The sequence below is a fragment of the Sebastes fasciatus genome, chromosome 7, assembly GCF_043250625.1.
Source record: "Sebastes fasciatus isolate fSebFas1 chromosome 7, fSebFas1.pri, whole genome shotgun sequence".
In the NCBI taxonomy this organism is placed as follows: Eukaryota; Metazoa; Chordata; class Actinopteri; order Perciformes; family Sebastidae; genus Sebastes; species Sebastes fasciatus.
The window spans coordinates 3,281,676-3,295,005 of record NC_133801.1 but is presented as its reverse complement, the minus strand read 5'-3'; the positions used below and the strand labels follow the sequence as shown (position 1 = coordinate 3,295,005).

Here is a 13,330-nt window from a genome sequence, read left to right as displayed (position 1 = left end):
TCTATGTTTCACATTATCATTTAGTTATTTACTGACTAAAATTGTAAAACATGTTGTCATAGTTTCCATTTCCTGAAGGTCCTTTTAATTAGGTTTGGTTCTGTTTTTGTCGTGGATGAAATGTCACCAGCGGATATTTTGTCACTCGTGAAGTTCACACTGAAAGGACACCTCAAAGACAGAACAGTGTAAAATAGTAGCACCATTCCTCATACTAATTTGACATGTCCTGTCTCATTTTGTAGATGTTAAATCTGTTCTTTTTAGATCTCCTAAATATGAGCTATATTTATTGTAAATATGAGAAACCTATAGAGATGCTACGTCTCAATTAAGAGACAATAAGGACAACATTTGTTCTAACTAATAACCGATCTGTAAAGCATAAGCAAATGATTTGTTACCCATTAATGAAGCTATAAGTTACAACCTATAAACATAAGACCTGGATCAGACAGAGATGTGTTGCTACAGGCGCGGCTACTTCAAAAAAGCCTTGGCAAATAGCATCGGGAAAAACAGCGTGGTGTGCCTGTGGTGCGGGGCTGCGTGCGCAACCGGGCAATCAAATGTGATTAACGAGAAAAAATTGATTCAAGCGGACAAATGATATAGTTACAGTTACCTTGAATTATATAGGTCCGTTAATATCAACCTTTCATCTGCACTTACCATTGTCCCACTGTTCCACATCAAAACAGGAAGGAAGTGGTAAAGTAGTAACACCTGCCTCTTGCTTGACTTGATTGGGCCAATTGTGAAATTAAGGAGCGGTGCGTCTCAGTCTGTCCGGCCTGTGTCAGAGTTTTTATGCAAATTGTTTTGGTGGCTTTATGAAGAATTATTAGTTTGTAAAATTGACACCATAACTGCTTAATAATTAACATTATTGTAGCTTGACATGTTTCAAATGACTTTGTATTTAGTCAGGTTTTGGTAACAGAATGAATGTTTTTAAATTTAAATTTTAATTGAAAATATAAATATTACTGCACTGTATATAATGTCCATTTGTCTTCCCAGTTTAACAGTCCACTTGCTGTGCACGGCTAACACGGTCAGACCATTTAAACATTTAAATGATGTATTAATAAAACAGAGCATGTGAGCTCCGTAATGTGAAAATGTCTTGAAATGGATTTCCCCTTTACATTTTTGATGAAGCCAGCTTCATGCACACTTTGTTTAGTGCAAATAAATCATACATAGCAGCATGAAGTGTCCACGTGCCTCCAGGAACAGAAAGCATTTAATGATTCTATAAAAATAGGCCGTGAGCCACAGTCCGCTACATTTAGTTTGTCACATACACAACGTTTAAAATCCTGCAAATGTTTTATGAAACAGGAAAACACATCAACCCCGATGAATAATACACACGTTATGAGCCAGTGTATAAAATGTAGAGGAACAGAACACGCCTCCTTATGTGTAATTTAACATCGGTGAACCTCGGCGATGATGTCATAACATTTTGACAATAGTTGGCGTCTAGAGTCCGTCATGATGTGATGGATGGACGTCTATCTGACCATGGAAGACTCCAGTCTCAACACTCTCCTTCAGATTGAGATCATGATGATTATTGGCTTCTATGCAAATGTTTGTTTGCTGGATGCAGTGCCCATTATCTTAGAAAACACCTGTGTTTCTGTGTTATCTGAGAGGTATCTGTATTCTATATACATCGATGATGAGAAGCTCTTTCAGGAGAAGAGATGCCAAGTTTTTTTTCAGTGAAATATCTTCCTTTATTTCACTGGTGCTGTATGGAACTCTCGCCATAGATGGATGAACTGCTGCCATATTTCATAAGGTCACATGTCCAGAAACATACACTGACATACAGAAAACATACACACAGAAACACATATGTCTTGGTTGCTGTACTTGAGAGGACCCGAATACAGCTGTCCCGATACAGTCTCTCTCTCTCTCTCTCTCTCTCTGTGTGAGTGAATGTTCATCTGTACACTGCCATCTTTGATGCATGGCACCATTAGTGGCCTTGTTTGTTGAGTGCAATCTCATGTGTTTGTGGTCATACACTGACCTTCACCACACACATCTAATGCAATCCTGGGATTACGGGGAGGCGTTATTATGGGGAAGTTATGATGATATTTATTTCACTGAGGAAACATACATTTTGTGCATCTCTGAATCTGCTTTGCCTTGCGGTTGCGCTGCAACCTGTAATGTTTTTCAAAGCAGATCAACAGTTTTTCAGCAGACACAGGCCTTAAAGCTACTAAAACAACACTCCAAGTGTTATTTGTCCAAACAATGTTTGTTTGGCAATGATTTCAATATTTTAGTTACAAAATCAACGCACCAGAAATTGTATTTTTACTTTATAATATTTTTGACCGTTTTTATATTGAATGTACATACTTGACTTTGGATTCTTTTTGTTATCTTATTTACATCGTTATTGATCTTATTTGTTATTATCTATGTTTAACTTGATCATATTTCATTATTATAATAAAACTACTCCATTTGGAGTCAAAATTTTAAAATGTAGTTTTTTTTTAATTGATTTTCTACTGTGCACAATGCTAGAATGTGATGATGCACAATGCTAGAATGTGATGATGCACAATGCTAGAATGTGATGATGCACAATGGTAGAATGTGATGATGCACAATGGTAGAATGTGATGATGCACAGGGTAAATGTCATGGCCAAAGGCTCCATTGTGCGCACATAGCCTCCTGTAGTGGATATCAGGAGTATTTTAGAGCCAGATTCCCTATCAAGAGGTAGGTTTGTAGAATCTATGTGCTTTGTGTTATTTATATCTGCTTTGGCACATTTGTAGGGAAGGAGTTGCTGAGAGAATTCAGTGGCATCTCTGTGCATGGCATCATTGCTATAATGGTGTTATCCACCGTCTAATCGGGAAACATTTTAGGCAAGGATGAAATTAAAATTTTTCCTTTGGTTCATCACAATTTACTCCGGCATAGTAACTTACTTATTTTGGGTATGTCTGTCAAGGTGAACCACACCTTCCAGCACCCTAGGGTTTAAGAGATTAAACATGTCAAATTTATAAACACATATATTTCCCTGTATTTGAGCTGTTTTTATGTGTCCGTGGATGGTGCCGGCACTGAATCTCCGTCCGCAAATTTCTTCAAATTTGGCACAAACATCCACGTCGACCCAAGGATGAACTGATCAGATTTTGGTGCTCAAAGGTCAAGGTCATTGCAACCTCACAAAACACATTTTTGGCTGTAACTCAAGAATTCATATACTAATTATGACAATTTCACACAAATGATGTGCAATTTTGTTGTTCACAAACTGAAGAGAGGAGAAAAAAGGTAAAGTAGTAGGAAAACTGTCTCTGTCTTTCTCACTCACTCTCTTTGTATTATTATGTAGCTCTAATCTTCAATCCCACCAGTACTTGGGTAAAAAATCTCAAGCATGGCAGACGGTAACAGAGAGAATAGGGATGCCAGGTTAGTAGTCCGTAACATCCTAGCTGCTTTGTCTTGTGTCTATCATCCAAGTTGTTGCTTTGTTCATGCTTCATTCCCCACAGCAGCACTTATGAAAGTGAAATCTTGGTATAACATTAATTAATAATGTAATTTTGTCATCTCAGTGCAGAAACCACTCAACAGCAAAACCACGTGCAGTGTGTGAAAGCGTTCAGGTGTAGAAAAGAGAACAGGTGTTGAAAATGTAACAAGCGTGTAAAGGTTTGGCTCGTTAGGCGTCTGCTCTGCTGTAATTGGCCGGTGTGTTCAATGCCACTGGTTCACATGGTCACTGAGGTGAAGAAGCTTTATTACAATAAATGGTCAGATTAAGTTCCACAAATAATAGAGGTAAAGGATGGATGGAAATGGACTTAGAGATAAATAACTGTATCTTAATGATTCTTTGATTCTTATGTTTCCTCTGAAAGACTGAAGTTTTATTTGGGATTCTTTCTGCCAGAAAGAATCATCCATCACTTGCTGAGATTGTTTTCATTTCTAACTTGAAGTGGGGTGATGGTGGGGTCACAAAATAACAGCTTTAAATGTAATAACACATTTTATTTTATGCTGTCTTCATCGGTTAGTATTGCTTTAGAAATCTTCTCCGGTGACGTCCGTGCACTCTTTGACAGTTTTGAAGTCGCCCCTGGGCGACGATGTGTATTTCAACTCTTCTTCACAGCAGGGAGTCTCAATCCTTTTTAGTTGTTGGGGACATGAAAACAATGCTGTTATTTTCCTTTCTTTCAGGGACTGGCACACAGTGCAGTGAGGGACAACGAAAATGGACTGTTCAACTGCTGTACAACAAAGTCTTTATTTGATGATCTGTGAGAAAGAGACAGTGAAGCTGTGACAAAAAGAACAGCAAGTCATAAAGGACAACATAGTTCACTTTTCATTGTCTTCCCATATGACTGTTACAAACATTTCTCTTACGAGTGTTCTGAACAGGCGGCAACCTCCAGGTCTGAAAGGGAAGTCAATGCTGAAGTGCCTTAAACTTGCATTCTTTCTAACAGCCAGCAGGGGGCGACTCCTCTGGTTGCTAAAATAAGTCTGATTGTATAGAAGTCTATGAGAAAATGAGCCTACTTCTCACTTGATTTATTACCTCAGTAAACATTGTAAACATGAGTTTATGTTCTCAATCGCTATTTTCAATACAGCATGATGTTCATTTAGTAAATTATGGTCCCATTTAGAGTCAAATCGACCATAAAGCAGAGTGTGTTTTAGGGCGTTGCTACCTATTGACTGACAGGTCGCTACCACGGTGTTGTCCGGTCTGGGTGTTGTCTGTGTTTTTGATGTAGAATTTCTTTCACGGAGTGTTTTCAGTTTATAAAAGTTAATAAACGCATAAAAAAATGTCTTATTCAGCGTTTGGCGACGATGTCCAAAATGGCGAACTCAAGGCTTCAAAACCGCAGTCCACAAACCAATGGGTGACGTCAGGGTGAGTACGTCCACTTCTTACAGTCTATGGTACTGATTTGATAGGTTTATGGTTTAGCTTTAGTTTAGCTGACTAAAGATGTCTTTCATGGTTAAATGAATCTAAGCTGGACTGTTGGTATAAAAAGACTTTGTATGGACAAAGATGCACCCTGATGTTATAAAACAAAAGTCCACTTGTCAAAACTTGCTTTACTATGTACCTCCACCTCCTCAACTCTACTGTGTCCTGCTGTTGTATGGAACAATACTTGTGTCGTGTGCAGCTTGAAATCAGAGCGAGGTTGTAATTGTTGTTGATGTAATAACTGACCAATGACTAGGACGCTGAGGCAGAAGGCGGGACTCCGTCTTGTCACTAAGCCCTTGTAGGATACCAGGGGGGGTATGTCATTCATTGTGTCTATTTGAATTTCCCCAGATTTGATCTACTTCTACTTGAACCTCCCTACCACAGATTTAAGTGACTGCTACGATTAAGATGATATTTCCCAGAGAGCAATCTGTTTTTTCTGTTGAAGCATAAATGTCTGACACAGTTTTTGTCAGACAGACACAGCGGAGAAGGACAGGGGAGGAGAGAAAGCCCGAGTGAAGAGTGATGACGAAGAATAATGCTATCAGGCAGACTCAAACCTGCGACGTCAGAAGTACAGGAAACATGGGACCGAGTCTGCCTCAAGGTTTCTTCTTAATATTAATTTCAAAGTCTTGAAAACTTGTTTTTTTCCCTGACAGTTACAGCTGCAGGGGTTCAACAAGCTGTTTTCACTTTTCTATTTTAGTTACCTGTGACATTCCTGCGTTATTAGAGTGCATGAAGTGGGAAACATGGAAGAAATACACTGTAAAGATGTTCGGGAGTTTTGGCTCTAAAATGGTGTCGAAATCAGAAATATTGTTTAAAAACCCAAATGTCTCAATAACCTGACTGTTTGGTCAACATTGTTTAGCCATGCGATCAATCCCACTGGAACATGTGAACTTGTAGTTAGGGAAATCTCTGTTTATTTTCCTCCTTCTGTGCACATGTACACATTACATAATAAATCTATGTGTTGTGAACATGTGTGCTATATCAGTGATTAATCAAGGCCTCCATGTAGAGCTATAGTGGGCGGGGGAAAAACAATGCTCTTGGAGTTTAACTGAAAATGATTTTTATCCATTAAATTTCCATTATCAGCTTTCCTAGGCAGCCTAAGCTGCCAGCTGTTGTCTTGGAGTTCAGAAGTGCTTCAGTACCATTGACATCTGGCGTCTTATTAACATTTGTTTTATACCACAAATTCCTCCAGAATTATTCTGTTGTCATATGTTAGTTTGGTGCCAATTGGTCTGGCTCCATTACAAATGCAGTTCTATCATCTGCATAACATGATATTTTATGTTCAGTATGATTGATATCGAAACATTCAATCATGTATGTGACACTATAGGTTTAATGCAAACAGCGTCAGCAATGAAGGACGATACTGTCTACAGTGACGTCTCGCTTCTAATGTGAACTTTGGGTTGAGGAGTGATTAGTGATTCGATGGTAACTTTCCTGTCCAACCTTCATCTTTCCACCATTGACTACATGGTGTATAATTGTAGATACTGTAATGTTTGTCTCAGGCTGATGTTCTACCTTCACTCACACTTCTATCTGGTTAGTGTACTGGATGTCTCCGTCCTAAATTGAGGATTATTTGCCTTAAACCTCAATTTCTTTGGTTTATGAACTGTCCAGTTGACAGTGCTATTCTACTGAAGGAGAGATCAGTTTAGCCAAAGTTCCCCCACATCCAACAACTGGTTTCATGCAGACAATTTGCATTTTAATTATGAACCTGGACTTCTGCTCCTACAAACGCCCTCCAAGAAATATACATTTGGGCTGTATGCCTGTGAGGGTTAATGTCAATAAGGCCTGAAGTTCAAACCAAATCCCTGAGCTGAGTTTTGATAGAGAAAATTCCACCATTCATTCATCAGATCAAACTATTTTTGGTAGCATTACCAATATTTATAAACCTGAACATGATGAGGACATGTTGGCAGAGTCCCTGCATTATTTGAAGGCAGAAAGAGAGGAGGAGAGTAAGTGCTATCAAAAAATTCAAAACTATATATGCACATGCACACTCTGTAACATACAACCAGCAAGCTAAAGTATCCACACCTTGAGGGAGTTTTAACTTTAAAAATATCCCCACAGAAGTGCCTGCTTTGATTCTGTTGAAGCAGATCTGCCACAGAAAAATCGTCTTTATTTAAGGCTCCTCTTCAGGAAGTGACAGAAGCGATCGCAGCGAGGAGCGGTGACGTGAATGTGAGATGACAGGAATCTGTTATGAGGCAGATTCTGGCTGCCAAGTCAGGAGGAGTCTTTGATTTGAGGACTTGAGGACACTTGGACTCCTATAAATTGTTGAACTTCTTCAGAACCTTTAAAACTCTTATTTATTTTTTTCTTTCAGAAACCAGCTGTACAGATGGTATTGACACACAAAGGGAACTTATATAACTTGCATGTATTACCAGAGAGCAGCCTATTTTCCTCTTTACTCAAGAGAGAAAAGATGGTAGAGTAGAGAAACTGAACATATGTTATCAGCTTTAGATTTTTAGGGAAACTCAGAAGTCAACATTGACTTATTTGTTCTGTAACTTCCATACTTAAGTAACGCCACTACCATAGTTATTTTAACCTTAACCACAATCTATACATTATACAAACCGTTATATGAAGATATGTTGAATTTACACAACAAATGTTGAATATTCTAAGAGGCATAGGTTGTCCTCGGAAGAAACAATCATGCCCAACCTGATCTCATGGGAAGGCCTATAAATAGCACGACATTACAAAAACGTTCCGCGTCATGATGCATTTAACATTTTTGCGTCACACAACAAAACTGCGGTAACGGCCGCAGTTAGGTTTAGGCAACAAAATCAAGTAAAATTCACATGGAAAGAACGCAATTACGGAAAACACATTTCACAAACACCGGTCTCCTGGTTGAATATCCTGTGTTTGTTGGACCCATCTACCTCCCTTCCTGCCCATCATCAGCAGACTTTCTCACTTTTTATCCTACGTCACTAACTCTGAGCGTAGCATATTCACGTGGATGTGATTACATTGCAGTCAGTAGAGACTACATGGCGTACATATGACACTCCAAAATCAAGAACGGCCTTCTTCTTGCACGCTCAATGACTTGCGATTACTGTGTTATTCGTACACCATTTAGTGCAACTGGGCTGATTATGCCATAAGGCTGAAAATTAAACTGAGGCAAAAATAGCCCAGGGTTCAGGTGGTAAATATATATAGGGTTGGACAGATTTCAGGCTGTTAATATGTGTATGTGTTGTGTAGATGTCAGAGATGAGGAGAACAGCATGGAGACAGACAGCAACAGAACAGGAAGGAAGCAAAGTGAGACTGCAGGAGGTTACGGGTGACAGAGAAGAAGAAAAAAACAAGTTGTGACTCGTCTTTGCTCGTTGTACATCAGCACGTCTGGAATTTTTCCTTCAGCGTGGGAAGCGCTCACTAGTCGACCTGTTTCATCTTTTGGTATTTATAAAGAGCCACTTAACATTCACTAAAGAAGCAGCATCTGAGTAAAAACCTGTACACAGGAAGAAGATCAGCTGTCAGACAGATGAGGGAAAAAACACCCTCGCTGACACCCAAAGTGGTTGTGAACTTTGAGAGAAGTGTTTCCTTCTCAGCTGAAGGGAAAACAAAGTCTCCTCCTCTAGTGTGACGGGACGTTGTCATCCTTGTGTCATCTTCGAGACGAGCTTGACGCTGTCAGTTTGTCAGCTGAAATGTGGGACGACTCACTTCAGATTGACGTGAAGAAGAATAACAAGATAAAAGATGAGAAAAAGATAAAGAGGGCAAAAAGGTAGCATTACACCACTGATGTCACTTATAGGGGCACAGGTCTGACTCGTTAACTAGCAACTGATGCAAAACATCTGAGAAACACCAGCATACCTGCCAACCCTCCCGATTTTCATTGCCCTCTCCCGGTTTCCTTCCAGGGTCACAATTCTGCTGTATTTCTCCTGATTTATGACTTTTTTTTTTCTCCTTTTTGTTATCTCAACCTGTTTCTAGCACTGTACTGTGTGTATAAGCTCTACTGTTTCCACCTGAACAACAATACAGCGACCACCTAATGTTTTGCTGGCGGAAGAGAGCTGCTCGTGACACAACATTGAGCTGCGCTCGCCGCTGGGTTCAGCACACATCACAGTGTGCATCACCCAAAGTTGGGCTTTACTCGACGCAGCAAAAAGCCGTCGTGGTGCGGCACAAGCCATCGTAAATAACAGGTTTCAGAACGCAGTGGTGCCGTTGTCGCGTTGTTTCTGAAAGGACCTTCAGTGAGTGAGAGATGGAGAGAGAAATGAAGAGAGCTACGAGAAAGAAATACTCAAGCAGGTACAAAAATGAATGAATGAAAACTGATGAATAGCCTATTAGTTTATGTGAGAGATTCACACAAGTTCACACCAGAGAGACAAATTATTCTGTATTCTTTCCTGAGAATTTAAAGTAGGTCTACTTAACATAACAATGCTGTTGCAGTGTACTTATTATTTAGCTATTTCCATTCTTTAAAAGTCACCAAAATGCAGGAAACAAATTCTCTGAAACTCAAATCTTTATGGGGGAGGACCCCCAGACCCCCCACTTTGGTCTCAAGGTTGGCAAGTATGAACATCAGGTCTGCTGTATGCAATAGTCATACTAGCAGGAAAAGCATGGGTATAACTGATAATATTAAAACTGAGGGTCCTGTTATTGTGCATGCTGGATCACTGTCACGGCTTCAGTTGATGGAACTGAGCCAAAATTTGTTTCACCTTTACTTTTCCTGCTACAACGAGTCCAAAAAAGGTGAGATGCGGGGAGCTCACCTGCAGGAATAGTCATTATGTCGGCATGTGACGACAGTGTTTGTGTAATTACTCTCACTGCCAGAGGGGGGAGACAAAAGCTCCACACCTCAGCTTTAAGATGAGGCAGACATTTTCTTTACCTTTCTTTTAAAAGGGACTGTTTGTAACTTTTTACACATATAAATCTCAGTCGGTTTCCCATGCGCGCTCGCATATGCGCGCTAGCGTGTGGCTGCGCTGTTCAGACTCAGACTCCAACACAAACTACACGGAAGCACCAAAACCTCTTGGTTCTATCTAGTGAAGCCCGTCTGTTAAACAGTGTTGGCTGCGGTCGTAGTACGCGGGGGAGACCGTAGCTTTGGTCTCCAGGGCCGGAGTCTCTGCTGTACTCTGCTCCTCTGCTCCTCAGCTCGCTCCACCTCGCATGGATGTTTGCACACTCCACACTGCAGAAGAGTTAGTTTAGCTCTGAGAATATCTAGTGAATGTACAGTGGACGTTTGTGCAGAAATAACTGCTGCAGCTCCTCCAGACCAACAGAGGTTTTCCGTGTCTTGTGAAGTGACGGGGCTCCGCAGCGAGAAACATTATCGTCTTCGAACAGGTGCCGGAGGGAGACACCGGCACCCGGTCGGAGGCGATAACGTTACACTAACACTAGGATCAGCATTGATTCATGGAGAGACCTTCGTCTGGTCAGCTAACATTACTGCCAAGCAGCTGAAATATAGAGTGATATTGTGGTTTAAGCTGACGTGTGTCGCCTCACTGTTTTGAGCGATGCTCGTTCATGTTTATTTAGAGCGAGCAAGCGCGAGCCCGAGCAACAGGACGCTTACTTTCGTTGACTTAACGGCCACAGGTGTCGCTGTTAACAAGCATTTCTGAAAATTACAAACAGTCCCTTTAAACAAAGAAAATATTTACTGCAGGTCAGTGTCGGGCCACAATTTGTGGTTTCTCCCATGAAACTCATCTGTTTATATACGCCCGTCTGCTACCATGACCTCCACACCTCTAGTTTCTGCCTCGCTACATAAAGGGCACACTTCCTGCTCGGTTCGATATTGACTCTTGTGGTTGGCACTGGTTATGAATTGTGTGCTACAGGGAAACAGAATGCACTTCCTCGGGTAACAACACACACAAGATGTGGGCACATTAGGCAGAAGTTAGGCCAGATTGTAAAATACCCTGCACTAACAGTATGCTTCCAGTTTACTGTACACTGAGTTTGTGTTTTTCACATTTCTGTTAAAGTGCGATTCCACTAGATTGTAAATATTTAATCTATTTCAGTTATAATTTATTTTCTTTATATTTATAATTTTATGCTTTTTTATTGTTAACCATCTGCAACTGTTTTTATGTTAATATGTACATTTCATTCTTTCCAGGATTTAAAATCAAACAACTGCAATGTTTTTAGAAACTGTACACATTGTACAAAACGAATGTGGATGGTAATCAAAGTAGTCGAAGTTGAAAGTAGAATTGAACAACAGTTGGTCATCAACATGCATATAGCTCATCCTTCCTTCTGTTCTTTCTTTCTTTCTTAGCACAAAACAATTGGAGAGTTGGGAGCAAACAACGAATAGCAAAACAGTTGATGTTGAATCAACAGGAGAGAAGGAGAGAGTGCCGGTGTTTAGTCAGAGCTGGTTTGTTTTTATCTCTCTGGGGAAAAAGGGGGATGTGGAGAGACAAACAGTTGACCTCTTTACTCTAAAGGCCCGGGTGACAACTGTAAATGTCACTGGTTTCTATGATGGGCAGAGCGACAAATAAAGGAGCTAAAGATCAATCTGGTTTTGCATGAAGAGGCTAGCCAGACTAGCAAAGGAATAAATAAAAAGAAACCAAGTTGGAAAACTCATTTTGTTGCTTTAACATTTCTAAGTGCAAAGTCTTTGCACTGTTTATGTCATTAGATTTGAGTCTAGACATTATATTTTCTCTGTTTTGACATTTTGCAAAGCTGACTGTTAAAAAAAACACGTCATTCTAAAATGTCACTTAACACTTAAGAAATATACATATAGAATAAAGAAAGAGAGAGAGAGAGATAAAGAGAAAGGGATGGAAGTGTTCTGCCACCCATCTCTTTCTATTTATAGGCTGACATTTCACCATCTACATAACAAGCCTCAACAACACAGTGATGGATAGATTGTGTGTGTGTGTACATTACCAACGAGCAAAGTGATGGATAGCGACTGTTTGTGCATTTAACTTTACAACACTTCCATTGCATACTGTGTGTGTGTGTGTGTCCAAGTATTGGGCATTGTCTTTCTGTTTATGTTTGTCTGTGTGTGTGTGTAAAGGTCAGTGAGCTGTATCTCTCTGTGTTGATCCACTCTGTTTAGCTGCAGGTTAATCCACCATGCAGAAGTTAACCTGGCATACAATGAAGTAAAGTACCATAGCATGTTTGTCCTCGGTTTAGCCCACTTCATGCTACAAAATAACAAATAATATGTACACATCAACTGCTTCAAAATCAAGTTGTTAGTGAGGTGACCGGATGGTGGAAAACAGGATTTACTCTCCTCAAGGTAGGAAGGCCGGGTCTGCTCGTCAGCAAGCCCGACACCAACAAAGCCTGCACCACACTCATCATCTACAACATCCACTACAAAACTACCATGCAGTGTCGGAGTTAAGGGTTCTCTATACGATGTCCAAGCAACTATTAGCTATGTAAATAATATAGAGGAGTAATGTCTACCTGAGCAGAGACTGAAGTCTCTTTTTACATCCCCGATCGGCTAGGAAGTCCATCCTGGCCGCACCGATTTCAAATCGTAAATATTTAATGCTCAGTATTTACGATGGGATATCCTGTTGTCTGTGTGGAACCCCGAGGACAGCCGATGACGCAGTCAGGTGGGAAAGAACGATAGCCAATAGAGAACCAAGCTGACTGAAGAAGGAAGGACAACCACTGCCGTCATTTCGGCAACAGCTAATGCATGAGCTAATGCAAAACGTGAAGCATAAAGTGAGATTGAGCTCAGAAATGGAGGACCAACTTGTTGATTTGTATCCATGACTTCATCCATCCATCCTTTTGGCCAAATCGCTGCTCTCCACACACTATAGGAATAAAACTGTTACATTTAACATAACATGTCGTTGTGTGTGGGCTGTCTCATATTTTGAAAATCTGTTTTCTTTTTCTTTTTCTTATCAACTGAAATTGTGTATAATCATTTTTTTAGGACTTTAACTTGTTTTTTGGACGCAATGGAGACACAAATAGGAATGTGCAAAAGAGACATAGTTCTGGATTTACTTCCTGACTTTTGTTTCTGGTCTTATTCTTTTAAATGTATTTGTTTTATTCTGGTCTTTGGACTATTTGGTCAAGTAGCCACACATCCAGATGTGGCTAAAGAGCAAACATGTTCAGTCTGCTGCTATATGATTGTTAATAAGAAGAATT

General features: G+C 40.1%; 1 long non-coding RNA gene across 2 annotated transcripts; it reads left to right on the top strand.

The window, feature by feature from the left end:
• The first annotated feature begins 1,239 nt into the window (after nt 1-1,239).
• LOC141771117 (uncharacterized) lies at nt 1,240-11,745 on the top strand. Of its 2 annotated transcripts, XR_012594675.1 has the most exons (5): nt 1,240-4,963; nt 5,384-5,645; nt 8,343-8,873; nt 9,228-9,415; nt 11,442-11,745. It is a non-coding gene; the product is annotated as an uncharacterized LOC141771117 (long non-coding RNA). The 2 variants fall into 2 exon arrangements; XR_012594674.1 differs by having other exon boundaries at nt 1,240-5,645.
• The last annotated feature ends 1,585 nt before the right edge of the window (nt 11,746-13,330 follow it).